Here is a 20,331-nt window from a genome sequence, read left to right as displayed (position 1 = left end):
GAATTTTATTTGGCTGCAAAATTAAAGATTCCTCTTCTAAAAGAATTTTCACTCTATATGTCCTTTTGATCTCCTAGGATAATTAACTAACATATTCCCTTTGGGGAGCTGAGGGAGCTAATGTTGGTAGATTAAAAATGCTTCAGATCAATTTTACACTGAATAGTACATGACACTTTTCTATTCCATCATAAAAGCGGTTTCTGCCTCTAGCCATCATATACAGAAATTTGAAAATACAAAATTCCAGTTGTTCAGGTCCTTGTTCATAGGATTTAATTATCACCATTTGCTGAGTAAGGGCCAACTGTATACTATATATTCTTAATTATATGCTTAAAACAGTGTAAAGATGCTTGCAGTCTCATCTAGATGACAAACAGAAGTTGTAGAGGGAGGTAACATGCAGTCATTTTATACAGATCCTGTGCCTGCCAAACCCTGCAGAAGTCTGGCTGTGTCTGATGGCTCCAGCAGTGAGATTCAGTTCTTGGGCTGCAGCTCTGCCAGGAGTGCCAAGGAAAAGTCCTCAGTGTTTCACAGCCAGTGCTTGTGATGTTGAATCTCCCAGATGGATAGTGAGGATCAGGATTCCTATAACCCCATAAGCAGCAGTTGTGAACATGTCCTGCCTTACTTCAGGATTTGAAGTAATGCTCCTGTCCCTCTGGGCTTCAGACTGTCCATGCTGTTTGTTCTCTTTTGACTCTTCTTTCTCCAGTGTTGTCCATGTCTTTCCTCATCCCTCAGCCTCTTATTTGGATAAATATTAAGATCAGAATTGGTAGCAGCAGCAGCATGGATAATACTCATCTGAATTTTAAAACCTCTCTCTATCCACTTCTTCCTCCCTCTTTCAATGGTACTTTTTTGAGTGATGCTCTATAATACCTAAAAAAAACCCTTAACACTAAAAGTAGGGAAGAAATATCCAGGTCTGAGTCTCAGTAAAATCAGTAGCACTTGTTGGATGCTGATCACAGATTATAAAAATCCACACAGCTGCATCTGACACCCTTGGCTAGAAGTTTCATCTGTCTCATTGTTACATACTCACCTGCTGCTCATGTCCAGGATGCACAGAAAAGGTGCCCTGTGAGATGCAGTTCAGGTGCTCATTTGAACAACAGAGACATTAGACACTCCTGGTTTCAGGCTTTCAGGTGAGCATTGCCAGGTGAAAGGATCCCAAAACAGATCAGGGACACTGTGGAGATGGGTAATAGCATGGCACAAACCTTTGTAAAAATCCTTCTGTACCTTTGTGCATGGCTGAGTTCAGCTTTCACAAACTGTTCCAAATGTGAAGTGTCAAGTAGCCAGAGAGGAGCACAGGGTGTTTGTCAGTGAGCATAAACAGGCAAATCAGCTTGGCAACTGATAATTGATTTCAACCTTGGAGGCCAGAAGTATCAATTCTGGTTGTATTTGGACACATGTTACATTTTGTGCATTAGTTCAAGAAATAATACTGAGCAAAAATACATATTTTTGTCTGAGAGGAGATGGATCTGAAGTGTAAAACAGAAACAGACCATGGTGCTTTTGAGTCATGAAAGACACTTGGTGACACTGATACTTAATAAATCTACCTTAGCAAAAGCTTGTCTGGATGTTGAATTAACAGTGTCTTCTATTTGAATTTGATGACTTCTGTAAAGAGACAATCTCCAACTTGTGGTCATCCTGACATTATACAGAGCTAAAATAAGCCTTGTTGCCATAACTGCTATATTTTGTGTAATCTTGAAGCTTTCTCCAAGATACAGAGCCCTTAAGCAGTTTTGTGTGATTTCAGGATTTTATAATAATAATGACATTGGTACTTCAGTAAGTCTGGTTTTGGGTTTTTTGGTTCTTTCTTTTGGGGAGGGCAGACTGGGGGAGGGAGGTATCCTGTTACATTTGCTTCAAGTGAACTATTGCAGCAGTGGGTTCCTACCTGGCTATCAACAGTGTTCTGATTTCTCTAAGGCCCTCTGAACACCTGGCCAGGCTTCTGCCAAGGATGTGTTTTGGCAGCTTGTAGGGAAAGGTTGCTTGGCTGGTTGGTCATATACACTGACTGCTCTGGGCCTTTCTTCAGGGGAGGTTGCTAGTTACAGCTGAACTTCCAGGAGAGATTTGTGGCTCCTAAACAGCATTACTATCCAAAAGAGAAAAAATAATCAATTCTTATTTCTAGTCTTTAGGGCTCAAATCCAGCTGGTGAAGGGGCTTGAAATTTTTGGCTTCTGTCTTGGCTTCTGCTATGAAACTGTGTCCTGACAGACTGTAGCACTTCATTGATGTAAATGAATTATTCATGGCAGCTGGGTCTGTAATATCCAGGAGAGAGAAGGAACATGTGAAGCTAAAACGTCTGTAACCAGTGTGAGGAATACACAGGAGGAGCTCAGCGCCAGGATGTGTCAGAAGTGATTGATGTGCATTTCAGTGACTTTGGAGATGAATGGCAGCACTGCATCACAGACCTGTCTGTTGCTCAGGAAAGGCTGGGTGCACTATGCTGAGTACCAATGGTGTATTTCCAAAGCTTGGGAATCAGAATGGTTTGGGTTGGAAAGTAATGTTCAATGTCCTCTAGTCCTTGAACACTGCCAGGAATGGGGTACACACAACTTCTCTGGGCACCCTGTTCCTGTGTCTCACCAACTTCATCACGAAAAATTTCTTCCTTAATGTCAATCTGAACTGATCCTCTTTCAGTTTAAAGCTGGTGCCCTTTGTCCTGTCACTACAGCCCCTGCTAAAAGTCTGTGTTTACTATAAGCCCCTTTTAGGTACTGAAAGGCTGCAATATGGTCTACCCAGAGCTGTTCCCAGATTTCCTCACCTCCCTCAGCCTTCCCTCAAAGGATAGGTGTTCCAGCCATGGGATCATTTTTGTGGCCTTCCTCTGAGTTGCTCCAACAGGTCCCAGAGCTGGATGCAGCACTGCAAGTGGAGTCTCACCAGAGCAGAGAAGAGGGGCAGAGCCCTCTGCCTTGATCTGCTGCCCACGGTGCTGGGAATGCAGCCCAGGACATGTTTGGCTTTCTGGGCTGGAAGTGCATATGGCTGGCTTGTGCTCAGTTTTTCTTCCACCAGTATTTCCAAACAATACTTGAGAATCTGTTGGGAAAGTGTCTAACATGGGAAGACTTGAAAAGACAGAGAGTTAATAGAATTTTTTCCAGAGGACTGTTTGTATTTCAGGAGGTACAGGGTGTTATTCTGGAGTTAACTGTTCTGGCTTGCAGTCAGGCTTATTTGAAGCTTAAAACTTTAAAAAGTCAGAAGTAATTCAGGTGGAAGTGGCTGTGGAGTTGGCATTTGGTGCTCTGAAGACAGCAGGGAGATGAGAGAAGCAGAATAAGGACCTCAAAAGGCAGTTTTGGCAAGTGTGGGTGTCAATGCCTGGATCCATTTGGGAGAGGTGGGTGGGTTAACTGAAGAGAGGTGCTTTTTTAATGGCCCATCAGCAGTGTCCTAATGTGAAGGGAAAATGGCACAGTGAGGGCTTGTAAGGATCAATCAAAATGAAAACTGCGGAAATCTGAAGGAAAGACACATGATTAAGTGAGAAAAAATGAGAGGATGGGGAAAAAATGACAGATGATTCAGAGAAAACTGATGCTGTTAAATGTTTCCTTTGCCTCACTATACTTTTTTTTTCCTTTTTTCAAGGAAAAGAAGAAATGAAGCAAATTAACACAATTGAGCAGAAAAATTGCTATTGGTATAAAGCCAGAGAGGGCATTGTGAGACCACTACACACTTTAATTCAGGGTCTGTATTTTTCCATATCCTTGTTAATGGCTGGATCGGTGAAATAAATAGCCCTTATAAAAATCCGTGGCTGGAAGTGACTTGAGAATACACTCAGGCACTTTGGAGGTTTGTATCAGAATTTGAAATGGCCATAATACACAGGAAAAATGGCCTGAAATAACGAGAAGAAATTTGATAAAGGCGAGTGCAAAGAGCTGTAGTTAGGAGGAGAAATCAGACATTCGAGTATAAATGGGTGAGAGCTGGCAGAGCAGCAGTGCAGTGGGAGTGGATAAGTTACAGTAGAGACCATTAAATGCAAGGTGATAATAAGCTGTTGGGGGAGGATAAAGGCAGGTGTCATTCTGGGCTAGCAGGAGAGAGGGATGGAAAAAATGAGAGATTATTTTGTTTGATGAGAGGATGGTGCAGTGAGATGTGTCGCTTTAGGCACAATGTTGCAAGAAATACCTGGGTCATTGGAGAGTGGCCAAGAGTGAATAAAGAATCGCAGAATAATTCAAGTCAGAAGGGATTCATAAGGATCATTGAGTCTGGCTCCCTGCTCCTCACAGGACTACCTAAAGTTAACTGTGGGATGGAGAGCATCATGCAGACCCTCCTTGAATGCTGTCAGGCTTGGTGCTGTGACCACTTCCCCAGGGAGGCTCTTCCAGTGCCCAGCCACCTGCTCAGTGGAGAACTTTCTCTCAGAATTCAGGCTGGACAGAATCCCCAGTGCAGCTTCTTTCCATTGCCTCATGTCCTGCTGCTGGTCACCAGAGAGGGGACACCAGCACCTCCACCTTCCCCCTTGAGAGAGGTGCAGACTGTGAGTTCTCCTCCAGGCTGAACAAACCAAGTGATCTCAGCTGCTCCTCATAAGTGTTGCCCTTGAGACCTTTTCCTGTCTTGGTCACCTTCTCTGGACACACTTAAATAGTTTGGTGTCCTTCTTACATTGTGGTGCCCAAAACTGCCCCCAGGACTTGAAGCGAGGCTGCCCCAGCTCAGAGCAGAGCAGGACAATCCCCTCCCTTACCTGATGGTGATGCTGTGCCTGATGGATCCCAGGACATGGCTGGGCCTCCTGGCTGCCAGAACTCATTGTTGACTCCTATTTCACTTTCCACAGCTGTGTAGATTCAGAAGATCCCCCTGAGCCTTCTCTTCTGTACATGGATCTCTCCCAGCTCTCTCTGCCTTTCCTCACAGGAGAGATGCTGCAGTGTCAGACATTTCTCCAAGGAGCACCCTAGAAATGGTGGACAACTTTGAACTCAAATTGCTTAGAAAAAACTACTGTAATCATGAAATATGTTTTTCTAACTGCACTGGATGTCAGGCTCTAGCCCCAGAAGGAACAATGTGGCCTGTGATACCATCTTTGGAGGCCTATGCAGGGTAGAAAGGAGCAAACCTGCTTTCTCTGGCTGTGCTCTCCAAGTTATTGCCTGCTGCTTCTGTGACAGCAAGATGTCCCTTGTGTCCTGGTTTTGGGGTCAGGAATGTGCTAAGAGCTACCTCTAGTCCCTGCTGTTCCACAAATTCATGTTTCTTCCCATCCAGGACTGCTTAGGCACTTGAATGGGTGTTCTGGCTAATTATAGCCTGCTGTTTTTTCAGCATGCTCCTGCCACTTGTACCCTGGGCCCAGGGTCAGGAAGGACTCTTTTCTCTGGGAGTTTTGTGCTCATGGGATAGTTCATTGTTATCACAAGAAAATGGGATTTATTAGAAAAAGCAAAATCAGGCTTCTTCACTGTGGGAAAAGGGGCTGAGCTCTGTGCTGTTCCTAAAAGAAATCAGCCAATACATAGCAAAGATGGGCAGGGAGAGCCCTCAGAGGAGAAAATAATCCCAGCCCTAAGGTGAGCTATAAGGAGAATCTGGGGAATTTGCAGGAATAATGCTGATTATGCTCAGTCTGACTTGAGGCCCTTCCTCATCCTATTCCCTCACTTTCCATGTGGTGTTTAAATTTTGGCTTTATCCAGTGAGATAACCCTCCCCAAATTTCAGATCTCACCTGGGGATGCCACATGCCCTTTCAAAGTGGTGTCCATGCTTGATTTCACTGACTCCAGGTGAAGCCCTTGGTGCTTTCCTGTCTCTTTTGGGGATGTGAAGCTCAGCCCTTCTCAGTGCACAGGGCTGAAGAGGAAATTCAGCTCTAGCCCTGGGTTTGGATTTGGGTTTTCTCTCTTTTTCAGGAGGCAATGATCCACAGCAAGAAGTCAGCCAGAGTCCAGGAATAGCAGTTTGTCTCTCATAGAAACCATTTGATTGGCATCACTGAGCTGCAAAAAGACCCGGTGGGCTTGGTGGCAGATTCTGATCGCCTGGAGACAGGCTTTTCTCTCTCATCTCACAGCAAGGGGAAGAAAGCTTATGTGATATCCTTTGTACTTCCATACACCTGGGAAAGGGGTAGCAGACCTTTTGAAAAGGAGATGCAGAATGGGATCATGCACATAGAGGGAGGGAAGTGTCTGAAAGGGCTCTGTCTCAAAGTGCTTGCCCTTTGGGGTTTGGTGCTCTTTGAAGTGTGAATACCCCCAGAAAGGAGCAGCAGCACCAAAAAAAGTATGATGGAATCATACACCATAGATCTTCATTTTTAACCTAATTCCATCAAGAGCTTTCTTAAACATTTTCAATACCATGAAAACAGGCAGCTCGATGGGGAGAGGTGCTCTGCAAGCCCCTTCCTGAAGGAAAAGCTGCAGCAGTGGTTTCTGCAGCAGTGGGTAATGAACCCATGAGAAATGAGTATTGCAAATGCTCTGAGGGCAGGAACACCCTCAGCACAAATTTCTTTTATGAGTCACTACAGAAATAAACCCCCAAACTCAAGTCTGCACAAGCCCTGCCTTCATTCTTCTACCTTGCAGGTAAAGTGCAAGTGAGTTTGAGTCAGAAACATTAAACTGTCAAAGAACTTCGACACTGGACACTTTTAATTTGCTTTAGATGACCCTTTTTCATGGAGAAGACTTGGAAATGAGTGCTAATGAGTGCTAATTGCTGCTTTTTCACCGGTCAGGCCTGTATAGCACTAAGCAGTGATTGATGATGGCTCCTTCCAGTGCCTGTGATTTATTTACCAGCGAAGACATTAGAGAAGCATCATGGATTTCTAAATGAAATATTCGACATCTTAAATACCTTGGCAATCAGTAACAGAAGCAGTTTTTTACATCTGGCTCCTCAGATCATGCTCAGCATTTCTCCTGGTATTTTAGGAAAAAGGGTTTTTTATAGACTTTTTTCCTAAAATAGAATTTTTTCATAAACCCATGAACATCTGAGACCCTCACTGCACACAGCCTCTGCCATGTGCATTTGAGGAGGAAATTGGAGCACTGCCCAAGGATGGAGTTTGCTCCACACTGTGGTCTCAAGGTGGAGAACAGAAACTGGTATGTATAATATTTGGGCATCTGGTACCATCTTTCTTATTCAGCATGAGATTCTTCCAGGTATGGAAACAGTTACTGCAGCTGCTGTTAATTTCCTAAGCAAAAGATTATCTGCTCCTCTTTAATATGGACACACAATCTATAATTATGTTGTTTTAATACATATAGCAAAGATAATTCTCCTTAATTATTACCTTGAGCACATGGCTGCAAATGCTGTTCACATATTTTTCTTTATTTTTTTCAGTAGGAAATCTGCATTAGTCCTAAATATTGAAGTGTTTTTCATTATTGAGGGTGCTGATAAGTTATTCAGCCTACAGCTTTCAAGTGTCAGGAGATCAGGGCTGTATTGACTTCATGGTTGCAAAGCCTTCCTTAAATTTAATACAGGGAAAAAACAGGACTCAACCCTCAAATGAATTAACCTGAGTTGTTCCAGACACCTGCAACTGCCACGTGTAAGCATCAGTCTGGTGTCTGACATTTATGGCTGGAGAAGCAGGTTTCTGTTTGGAATGGCATTAACCAGCTGCTGGGAACCTCTGAGCTGGGAACAGCATCATGGGCTGCTGCTGCTGGGGCATCTTCAGCAAGGACTTCTGGCTGCAGAAGGTCCTCCCTGGGCAGGAGCTCCTCCCTGGTGCTCTGTGCCCACTGCAGGGCTCTCCTGTCACTATAGAACACGAAATAACACAACGTGCACACGCTGTTGTTCTTAAGGTGGAAAAGGGAAGTTTATTTTTTGACTCTAACATTTATAGATTTTTAAAAGTGACAGGGGATTGGAGGGTGAAAGTGTCACCTCTCCAATGACACTGGACAAACTAAGAGTTTATTAAATTTCTCTTTTTCTATTAAAAAATGCAGAACAATAAGTTATTTCTTCGAAATATAGAAGTTATATATTTCTCACACACAGAAAGTGTGTGAGAAAGTTTGTTACAAGAATGTAAACATCAGTTTAAAAAGTTTAAAAATCTTAAAAAATTAGGGTGATAGTCTCCCTCAGCAGCAGGAGCCTCCTCACCACCCTTCTTGAGGCTGGAAGGAGCATAGAGAAAGGGAGGAGACACAGTGACAGGATGAGTGTGTTGCACAGAGATTCAGGCTGGAAAAGGCTGCTGTAAAACATGGGGAAATAGTGGCTTTCAGCCTTTCTCAATCACAGAAGCTTTTCCAGCAGAAGTGCAGTAGCTCAGATGAGAAATTGGTGCTGCTTGCCTTGGTCACCCCTTACTGGCACCTGAGATTGCATCCATGACCTCCAGGGACTCTGGGGTGGTGGGCTGAAAACCACAGCTAAAACAGGGAAAAGGAGGTCTTCCCTAATGGGATATCCCTTTGTAGCTTGCTTTTATCTGCTGTGGTATCCCTTTATGGGAGTCAGGACTTGCAGCACACACCTTGCACCCAGGGAGCCCCAGACTGTGCAGGTAGAGCATCTTCATGAGCAAGAACTGCAGGACCGAGTGTCCCTGTAGAAAAGGGACCAGAAGGAGCCAAAACAGAGGCTAAACCAAATAATCCCTGTAAATTGTTCTGCAAATAGTAGGAAAACAAATTCTGGTTTCCAAACATCCTCTGTAGCTACACAGAGTGCCTTGCATTGAGCTCATCCTCAGACTTCTCTCTGTGTCCCTCAGCCATGGGCAAGGCACAACCTCCTGTAGGTAATCTGGAGCTGTGCCTGGCCTCTCCAGGGCTCTCTGGTCAGCTGGAAGGACAAGCAGAACCTGCTGCCCTTACACTGTTGCTCATTAGGGGAGGCACTGATTCCACACTTTCCTTTTCCTCTCCCCAACCACTGCTTGTCACAAAACGTGCAGCTGTTTGATGTATTTGATTTTTAGCAGTCAAAATTAATAAAAATGGGCCACTTGTGGGCACAGATGGAGACAGAGCAGTCACAAAATCCCCTAAGGTTAAAATGTGGGGTGTGTTTTGCATCTCAACATCCTGACACACCTTTCTCCCATCCCTCTCTCCCACTGGAGTTGCATCCATCATTCTGCCCCCAGTCCTGTGTGCACAGAGCTGGTGCTTAGCCCATAACATTTCACAGCGTTATCCATGAGCCTCCAACTTGGTAAATAGGATAATCCTGGCTGCATGCTTCCTACAGATGCTTCCATTCATAGATCCAGCACTTGCTTCTCCTAATTAAAGGCAATTCTCCCAGTTTGGATACGTTTTGCCATCAATAAACTGAAAGACATCTTTAAGTAAGAAACCCAAAATACTATAAGAGGAGATAAGGAGATAATATCATTCCTACTATCTTCAGAATGTTGGGTCTCCACACTAATTAAAGTACAATTTATGACATTTAGATCCTAGCCTATACAATTTTCTTCCTATTTGATGATTTTTCTTTCAATAACATTCAGTCTATTAATTTTTTTTTTTTTTTTGGTACCATAAGACCATCTTTTGGCAAAAATAAATATAATGGATTTGGGGGAAATTAGGACAATTATTTAGTACTTCAGTAACTACAGGGTGAATTTTGTGAAATGTCACATTTCAGTAAATTCCTGTAGTTTGAAATTCTGATGATATTTATTAGGTTTAAGAGAGATTGTAGAGGAGAAAAGAAAGTAAGGGACAGAGAATTACTAGAATGGAATATAAGGGTAAAAATGAAGAGTGAAATTAGAGAGATGGTTAACTCAATCCAATGTTTGTGTGTAGTTTGATCTTGCTGAGGATTTTTATTGAACTGGATCTTGTTGTAGACAATGACACAGTACATTTTACAGTGATGAATTTCTAATTACTGAGCTGAGCTTTTCCAACAGCCACATTTCTTGCAAGTTGGATATAAACCTAATTATTCCAGGTTTGGTACTCTGACATGAAAAAATTAAAAAGCGAGCATAAAATATGTGTTATTGCCTATATCCTTGCAGTTATGTACCCCTAGGGTAGTGTGAGGTGGCTCTTTGTTGCAGCCTGTGTGTTTTAGCTGTGCCTGGGGTGTGTGGGAGGAGATGGTTTATGAATGTGTGCAGGGCTTCATGCACAGTTATGCAAGAGCTTGGTTCTGAAATAGAGGAATCCCAGGGAACACAGAGAGAACACAGCCCACCCACCCTGGAGAGCCAAAACCCCCCTGCAGGAACCTCACACCTTCTCCAGGATTCATTCCCAAGGGGGAATGAGGAGTATTGTGTCTGTGGGGTGTTCCGTGGTAGGAAGGGAGGAATGATGACTCTGACTCCATGTTCTCAGAAGGCTGATTTACTATTTTATGGTACTATATCATATTAAAGAATGCTATACTAAACTATACTAAAGAATACAGAAAAGATACTTACAGAAGGCTAAAAAGATAATAATGAAAACTCGTGACTCTTTCCAGAGCCTCGACACAGCTTGATCCTGGTTGCCAATAAGTCAAAATAATTTACAGCAGAATCCAATGAAACAATCACCAGCTGGATAAACAATCTCTAAACACATTTTACATGTGAGCACAACACAGGAGAAGCAAATGAGATAAGAATTTGTTTTCCTTTTTCTCTGAGGCTTCTCAGCTTCCTAGGAGAAAATCCTAGGTGAAGGGACTTTTCAGAAAATATGAATGTAACAGAGGAGAAGGGAGCAGATTTACATGGCACTGTGCTACGTGATGTAAATGAATGCTCCAATAATCCAATTTATTTCCACAGCTGGAGGTCCAAAGACTCTGGGAACTGACCTGTCCTTGAAGTTGAGGGTGAACATGCTACAAAGGTGATTCCTGGTGCGGTGGTATATAAGCCAAAAAAAAAAAAAAAGAAAAAAAGAAGAAGAAAAAAGAAGCAGGAAAAGCAAGAAAGCAAAACATATTTTCAGTCTAAAGTGATTGGTTCAGTCCTCTGTACTTGATCAGGCAAGTTAGGTGTGTGTGGGGCCAACTTCTGCTCTGGAGAGGGATGAGAGAGGAAACAGAGGGAGCCAGAAGTCCCCATTCCCAGAAATCCCCGTGCCCAGGTTGCAGTAATGAAGGCCAGCTAAGCAATGGCTGCATCCCAGAACTTGATGCTGTGCTGGAAGAGGCTGCCAAAGCAAATTTGCTAAGGGAGTATGTCTTGGACCTCTTTTTGCAGCCCTCAACAGCAGTGTCAGAGCTTCTGGCTTAGACTGGCCGGGGGCTGGCCACAGCTACAGGGTTTTGGGAGCACAGGAATTTCTGGGTCTGAGATTGCTCCATATTGTGATGCTTGCCTGGCATCTTGGACATCTCACAGAGGTTTGTCACTCCCACGGGGTCAGGTGTGGGCTGAGCCCCTCACTTTGGGCTGTTGCAGTGGCTGCTCTCCAGAGCAAGGCCACTCATGCCATTCTAGAAGGCAAAGGCTCACCCTTGGCACTGCTACTCCTCTGTGGCTTCTTCTGCAGCACCAAACCTGTTTGCAAAGGTCTCAGGTGTGTCAGAGCAGCTTTTCACCTCTACCATTCCTCTCACAGCTCCTGGAGCCTGTTTGGGAACCAGTAACTGAGCAGTTTAATATTAGCCAATAACCTAACAATTCCCAAAAGCTCACTGGGAGAAGCTGATATTCTCTTCTGGCTAAGTCTGAAACCTCTGCAAGTTCTTACAATTTTATCTTTGGCTTTTTCATGCTCAGAGGCCGTGGGCTGTGCACCTCTGTGCCTTCCTTCCCCTTTCCCACACTTCCCTCATTGCCTTCCATAGAACCATTTCTGCCCTACCAAGTGAGCTTCACTAAATTGCACTCACAGCTCATTAGGGCCTGCCAATCCATCCATGGGAGCACAAAAGCCAATATTTCTTGTGGAAAACCATTAAATCCAGAATGGTGAAGGAGATGGACACACACAGACCTGCTCACAAGGCTTGTGCTGGCCTGCAGCACAGAAGACTATCTAAATCTAAAAGACTCCTTCATTCAGCACAGCTTTGAGCAGCCAATGTGTAGGGCTGGATCCTGTAGGACTGGCAGCACATCCCCACCCTGGGGAGAAATCTCAGTACAGCTCTCACAGCAGAAAGGCCCCATGAACAGGCTGTGAAAATGGAGATTTCAGTTTACTTCACAAACCTGGTCTCAGATTTTATGGGAGCACGAAAGCTTTCAGATGGGTATGTTTTTTCTGTATTTCTGATATAAATTAATGTAAGTATAATGATGTTGCACCATTGCACCAGCTGTTCTGCTTTTCTCTCTGAAGAAGGACTAAATCATTAAAGCAGCCACAGGTTTTACATATCCAGAATCCAATGATTTTTTAATAAATGCTCTTGGTTGTGTCATTTCTAATAGAACAGCTATTCTGCATCAGCCCTGTTGGAGCCAGCATCAGGTACAGCCCTTGAGGTCCTAAAGCATCACCATTCCTTAGAAATGTTCTAAAACATTGGGAAAACTTGATGGGGTCCATAAAGAAATACTGATCCTTGCTGAGCCAAAGCCCAGCATTTTCCTGGGGCTGTAGGCACAATAATTCCAGAGCTCTGGAATTATATGTGGCAGCAGCAGAACTTTTCCTGTTGTGTGATTAGATGAGTGCATGGGCTGCACTTGCAGCCCTGCCTCCCTTGGGGAGCAGATCAGGGGGGATGCCATTTAATTGTCCCTGCTGTGACAGCTGGACACTCAGGCAACCCCCCCCCCCAACCTGCCCAACTTTTGGACTTTTCAGTCAAGACTGTAGGAAACAAGTCATTAATTCACATTTTCAGTTGTGCGGAGAAAGAGGAAAAAAACAACATTTTCTTATGGTTAGAAAAAGCAATTGTTATTCTATGCATTAGGAGAGAGCTGCCAACAGGGCTTTGGACTTTCTCCCCAAACAAGAAAAGTTGTCTTTCATAAACAGAAGTGGAAACAAATGTGCTTCTTAGCACATATCTTCTCTCATTCATAAACCCCTAAAGAACCATGTTCTCTGCTGATAGAAATCAGCACAGCTCCAGAGTTAAACCCTCTGAGATGCTGACCACAGCCTTACAGGCAGAAGTGATTCAAAGAGTAGCACTGTGGCTCTTTGAACACCAGCTGAAGGCCAGTGGGGAGCAGGGAAGGTGCAGGAAATGGTTTTGGGAAGCAGCTCATATTTATCTTGGTGTCACCTGGGGCAGCTCTCCATGCAAACCAGGATGTTTACATAAAAACCAAACCTCAGGTTTTCATGCTGATCCACCAAGCACTCAAAGCCAACCCTGTGCTGCACTGAAACAATCTGCTCAGGATGCATCCTTCCCCAGCCCCGTGACAGAGCTCTGCCCCAAGCTCCTGGCTGGCTCTGGCTTCATCTCCTCCATGGAGATGCTGGTGCCTGGCTGCTCATGCTTGGTGCCAGGGCATGGTTAGAGGGATGCTGGGACCACAGCTGGTGGCTCATGCTTTTAATTTATCTATGTAAAGTTTGTAAAAACAAACAAAAAATTTCCCTTTTTTGTTTTTTCTGTGCAATGCCACCTACTGTGTATTAAAAAACCCTTGGTCCCTGACTTTCCTCCTTCTATTATGTGATGATCAAAAAGGTGATGTTTTTACCCCAAGGTGTTTCCAGGGGACAAGAGGAGTGTGCAGCCAGTTCATATAAAGCAATTCTGGTTGGAGAGGTCTGCTTCATCTCAGCTGCAAAATTAGGATGATGTTTGTTGTAGCTTTTGCAGCAAAGAAGGCCTGGAGGCAGAATTTTGAGGAAACTGCTGAATGAAGAATGTTTTTGGGAGTTTCACTCCCTCAGGGAGGGCAGGGTGAAGCAAAGCAAGTCCTTGAGTTCTCAGTCCAGCACAGGGCACATCAAGGCACAAACAGGCTGTGTGAGAGCCTTTTGCTGTGGTTAATGTTGGTTTAGCATCAATAAGTAACAGGGCTCAGAGCATCCCTAGCAAGGCCACGCTGTCAAGACATTAAGCAGAAAACATACTTCCTTGGATGTAAATTCATTTTACCAAGGCTGAAAATAGCCCAACTAAAAGAAACTTACAATGGTGAGTAAGTCCATTGCTAGAAAAGGGGGAAAATGGGTAGAGAAGTGTTTATCTTAAGGATTACAGAGCAAGAAAGCAGAGTCCTTTCTGCCATGCTGAACAGCAGGACTGGGAAGGTGTGAAAGCCCTTTGGGTGCCTACAGCCACTTCACCAGGACTGAGCAGCCAAGGATGGAAGAAACACTGAGTTCTGTCCAAGAATTGTTTTCTTACTAAATTTTAATTAACCTTCCCAAAATGTCCCTTGTTCCTGTAGAGTATGTAAAAGGCAGTGCCAATTACAAATATCTCCATCAATTCTCTTTAGTTAGGTCCTTGCACTTCTACAGTTTCCACCACACCAAACTGGGAATAGCTGTATTTTGAATTCTCCACTGGAATTTTACCATGATTTTGCTGCATTGGCTTCAAACTGACATTGGAGAGGGGTTGATGATGGTGATGTGCCACCTTCAGACCTGCTGGTCACTGCTTGGCATTTGGATTGCTGAAGTTGGGAACCACCTGGATAAAAGCAGGATGTGAAGTTGCCTGGTATTAAACTGCCTCAGCCACACCCTCTACCATATATAGCATATATACCATATATAGCACAAGGAGAAGCAGTCCCAAACTGATACCCACAAGACCTGCATCCACTGCCCCCAAACCACAGCCACCCCTTGGGTTTTTTTTTAATAAAAAATGCCCCCTAACAGGAAAATACTCCCCCTGCTCATACACATGCATGCCCACATGGCTATCAGCTTGCTTTTTCCAAATTAATCCAGACTTCTTTTAAGGGAGAAGGCAAGGAGAATTTGTTGTTTTTCTTATGACAGCGTAGAGGCAGATGAGGGAGGAATATTTAGAGGAGTAACAAAAAGATAGGAAAGAAGTAAAACCAGCACTTTCCCCCCTCACATAGTATACACTCTGAAGGCAACCATTCTGTGCCAAAAAGGACCCTTTTTCTTTCTGTCTGGGACGTGCTTTTTAAGGAGAGCAAGGTGCTGTGTATGTTAGTGCAGAGGGTCCTCCTGGAAGATGAAGTGGCGCAGAGCTGGGGGATAGGAAGCAGTGGCAGGGCAGATGGGGCTGTTGTGCTGGGAGGTACCAGGAAAAATAAATGAGCCTGTGTTGGTTCAGAAACGTCACAGATGTGGCTATTCCAGGCTTGCTGGTGCAGCAGGTTCCTGGAACTGTTTGTCTGAACATCCACCCTGTGTGCTCAGCCCCCGACAAACACAGAGTAACCCAGGGTACAAGAAGACCAATGTCACAGTGCTATAATAAGACACGTGGCATCATCAAACTGCATCCCTCTTCAGGAGAATGGCAGGCATTTCTAGAACAGCCCTTTTCTTGAAACTCTTGTTGAAAGATAACCCCACCTGCTCTGAACTTAATTTTCCCATTTGGTGCATAAATTAAGAGTCAAATAAGCTGGGTCAAACAGACTCTGGTATTCAAAGTTTCTAAGGAAGAGGCAGCAGCAGGTCTAGCACAGGGTCTAGCTTAAATGCATTTTGTTTTTTCCAGGTCTTCATCCACAGCATGATTTCCCAGTTGTTCCGCTCTGAGAGGGAACAATGGTTTCATCTGCACAGCAAATACACCCAAAACTAAGGCTGAACATGAACAGTGAATGCACAATCTCCAAGAAGTCTGAAATCTGAGTCTTTCCAGACAGACCCTGCATGTTTGGTGGTGTTTGTTTTCCCAAGTCAGCAGAAAGCTGGAAGCAGGTGTATAAAGGTAGGATGAGCTCACCCTAATTCCAAGGCTTTTCTCACACTGGTGAAGTCATCTGCCCATAGATCTGTGATTATCTGTGTTCAGGTGTCTCTGTCAGATACAGACCCTCCTCATTTGACCCTGGCCCAGCATTCCTAGTTAAGGCTGATTGAACTGTGAAAACCAGTTGTATGACATTCCTGTGGTGCACACAATCCAGTTGGATGAGGCAGGATAATGTTTCCAAGGGTCAGCAGTCTGGGCCATCATCAATCTTGAAATGTCCAGCCTTTGAGCATGACAGCTTACATGGGAGATCAGCTGGTGGACACTAGCACTTTTCTCTGTAATTTTTTAAAATATATAAGTAGCTGACAAGAGTAGCTGACATCTGAATTGCTGATATCCAAAACCCAACCTGCTCATTGACTTCTGAGGATGGAAATGATTCAAGTCAAACCACAACTGCAAATGATGCCAAAGTGTCCTGGATTGCCAAGCAAACTGTATTCTATTTGCCATCTGTATGGCAGCTGTCTTCTGTTCAGTGGGCAGTTTTCCTTTTCTCTTCCACAACCAATCCTTCCTCAAAGAAGACATCTACTGATAACAGGCTATTGAATGTCACTGCATGACTGATAAGAACTACAGCATCCCATGGGGAGATGTGAGCCCAGAGGGAGGAGCCAAGCATTCCTACATGGATATAATCTGGAGATTCTGGAACACCAGCACGGCTTCTCCACTGGATTTTCCCAGAGGAACAGCAGATGCCTCTTCCACTGGATCTTCAGAGGAAGAGTACACCCTTCTACAGGATCCTTGCTCCAACAGAACCACACCTGACACTGCAGGAGGGCTGCAGCCACAATTCCAATTGGACTGCTGACTAACAGGGTGTCAGGTTGTGTTCTGACTCTGTCAGTGTTGTTTTAGTTTACTGCATTGTTCATTTTATCTTTTTATCTTTTATTTTCTTCCCTGGTAAAGAACTGTAATTCCCTCTCCCATATCTTTTTGCCTGAGAGCCCCTTAATTTAAAATTTATAGCAATTCTGAGGGAGGGGTTTACATTTTCCCTTTCAGAGGAGGCTCCTGCCTTCCTTAGCAGACACCTGGCTTTCCAAACCCAGACATGAAGATAACAGACCCCGATACTTTAGGAAGTTGGACAGGTGAGGTTCATGCTTCACTTCTACAGAATGTGCACCAAGGTCCATTTTGTAAGGGAAATTTTGCTCAAGTATTTGAAGTCTTATCATGAAGATGGAACCAGAACAAAACTTGCTCTCCAGCAGTCCAGCTCTAAAGTGGGGTTAAACAAGGACAAAACAGAGGTCACATAGGAAAGAAAACTTTTGGTTAAGGGGATTGAATTTATGTGGAAAAGCTCAGTGAGGAAGAGGGTGGTGCACAGTGTAAAACCCAAATTAGATCTTATCTGACTACACAGGCACTGGAAACCCACAGAAAAGGTAAAACACAGCTCAGTCCCACTCAAAGTGCAACTCATGGGAGCAAAGAGTGGTCGGATTCCTGTCAAGCGGGATGGTGATCAGCTGGGAGATGCAGTGTCTGGAGACAAGACAAAAAACACGACTCCATTTAGGATTTGGGAGAGGAAGGAAGATAAGGGGAGAGGAAGGTAGGAGGATGCAGTCAGATGGTGTCCTCACGAGCACAGAGAGGTGGTAGGAATACAGATTTATATAGGGCACCACAGTTTAATTAATGTCAAATAGAGTGAGATGGAAGAACAGCTGGTGAAGAGATGTAAAATTAACTCCAGGCTTTTGGTTTAGTTGGAGACATGGACAAAATTACACAGGGACTGAAGCTTAGGTGTCCATGAAGGCCCAAGAGCCTCAGTGAAACTAAACGAGATTAAAACATGCCAGTGACTGGGATGATGAGGCCACCAGCTTCTCTGCACCTCAGTTTCCCCCTCAGTAATGAGGATGATGATGATGCTTATCAAAAAGCATGCAGTGAGGATAAATCAAGGCAAGAGCCTTGATGACAAATAGGACAGAGACCATCATATTCCAGCAGAAATTACCCCAAAACTGAGGTGAGGAGCCTCTTTCTGACAGCTGCTGGGGTTTTTATGTGCCTGTAGAGCAGAGTGTTCACAGCACCCACTGCTCACAGCCCCGTGCACGTGTGGCAGATGAGGGAAGGCAGGCAAACAAGAGCCTGTGAAGGCTTTGTTCAGCCCATAGTTGACTTGAGGGACAGTTTGGCAGCTTAATGATGAGAAAAGGAAAAGTGGGTATTGCTAAATGAAAGGAGCAAAGTTGGATAAAGCATTCTGGCTTTCCTCACTTTTTATGCCCATGCAAAGTTAATTAAGAGAGAGTGCCTAAAATATGTCATTCAATTAAATGAGTTTTCAAAGAGCACAAAGTGAACTCCAGTTCCATCAGAGAAAGACACCTGCATTGTGACACAAGGCTTGGAGACACAGGTTTGATTAAACACCTTGTAACAACCTTTGTGGGGCTGTAGCTTTTACAACAATTAGGTGAAAGCACATTTTTCCAGCTGAATTATAGGGCTCTGAAAAATGAGGTTCACCTTTCTACTAAGAACCTTTCCTTCACCATCAAACTCTGCCTAACTCACCCTCTGGAGATCCTTTCACAGTCTGCTCACATCCCAGCAGGCATGAATTTGCACAGTTGGAAGAATCTCACTGGCTGACACTGGCCATGGCACCCTGAAAGTCAGGAATTCCAGTAAAATTTCCCAAAAATTGATTTTGCTAAACACAGGCAACTTCTCTTTTCAGATTTGGCAGTGAATGAGGCTTTTGGCTACAATTGCAAAACTGGATCTCTTCTTTGCTTGGCAGCTCATTTGGTAATTATGTTGTGTAAATGGAGTATGGCTTGCAAAAAGTGGAGGGCACAGCTTTAGCCCTTGAGCAGCTTCGGCTGAGCTCCATCACTTGTTTGCTGATGGAGATGTTTGCTCTGTGCAGAGCAAGACAGTGATTAAGCCTGGATCCAAAAGTTCATCCCAGGTTTCCAGCTACTCCATGAGTAATGCCTGGTCCTGTGAACAGGATTATCCCTGTGTTAGTTGTCCCCTGTCAATGCAGGTCTGAGCTCAGATATTTCCTTTCCATGGAGGAAGAGCTGAGCTCCAGGCACAGCCCCGGGCAGTCCTGGTGTCCCTGCTCTGGAGAAGTTCCCATGCTTTTCCTGAACCACCCACTGAGTTTGGGGTCTGTCTGCCAGGGAGCACTATGACATGGCCTGAACCCATTGCAAAATCATGTTTCATGTAAAGAACAGAAATTCAGATTTTAATAAGCTCATGCTTATGTAAAACTTTACTTTTCCCTTCCAAGACAGTGGCTCCCCTTTCTCACGTAGGTCCTCTTTACACGTTAGCTTTTTTTCCCCCAACTTCTTCATGAGCTTTTAATTGTCCAGGGTCCCACCCTGGATTTGAGGATCTCCAGCTTCCCATGGCCTGCCAAGGTCTACCCAGCTTTATGAGGCTGGAAGAGGACAGGATATACCCAGGGGTGACATTTCCATTGTCACCCCTGCAACGTAACCCTGTTGCAGCCCTAAATAATACATTGGGATGGGGAATCTGCCCAGAAAACTAAAACACCTCTTTTGGGTTGATTTGGGCAACAGGACTCTGTTTTGGCTCTTGTGCCATGTGCCCATCACGGGCTGTTGGCACTGTGCTGCTCCTTGCATGTGAGTGTCAGCCTGGACTTAATGTGGTAACTAAAGTTAATTAGCAAAGCTCCTTCTCTCATCATTATTCAGCAACATTAATGTCTGTGGAAGGAAAGAACAAAATGAGCCAAGTTCATTTCTCTCCTGTGAAAACCCTGGAAAAATAGCCATGTACACCAAATGGGAAAAAAAGAAAATGAGGAGATAAAAAAAATTTAATTTCCAGCTTCTAAGAGGACTTCACCAATAACAATATAAAAGATAGCTGAGTGTTCTGCTTAAATGAAAAAAATGATTACTTCACAGGCAAGTGAGTGGTTTTCCATATCTTCTTTCCCTGCCTCTGTCATTTAATTTTTTTTCCCTCCACTTTTCTTATTTGACTCCATTGGTGTGGTGAGATGATGCTGGAGGCTACTGACATTTCTCCTCTGTGCAAATGGACGTGACATCCAGAATAAGTCCCCTCCTTTGGAGGGGATGAGTTTGGCCTGTGACCCCTGGAAGTGAGCTGTGTTGATGCAACATTCACATGGCTCAGATAAACACATCAAGCTCAGGAAGATGAGAGAACTCACCGTGCAATTCCAGCCTTAGCAGTGAAATCACACAAAGCTAAGGAGGTGGGGTGCATCCTCAAGGTGCATGTGGACCCAGGGCAATCATGGGACAGGCTGGAGAGAGAAGAGAGGCTCTTCCATGGTTCCAGTCAGCATAACTGTGACTTCTGAGTGCTTCACAGGCAGTAGTATCTGGCCTCTGAGTACTATTTTGAGGTTCACAAGCC

Source organism: Haemorhous mexicanus, chromosome 5, assembly GCF_027477595.1.
Source record: "Haemorhous mexicanus isolate bHaeMex1 chromosome 5, bHaeMex1.pri, whole genome shotgun sequence".
NCBI classification, from domain to species: Eukaryota; Metazoa; Chordata; class Aves; order Passeriformes; family Fringillidae; genus Haemorhous; species Haemorhous mexicanus.
The sequence above is the reverse complement of the archived record's forward strand: the minus strand, read 5'-3'. Positions refer to the sequence as shown.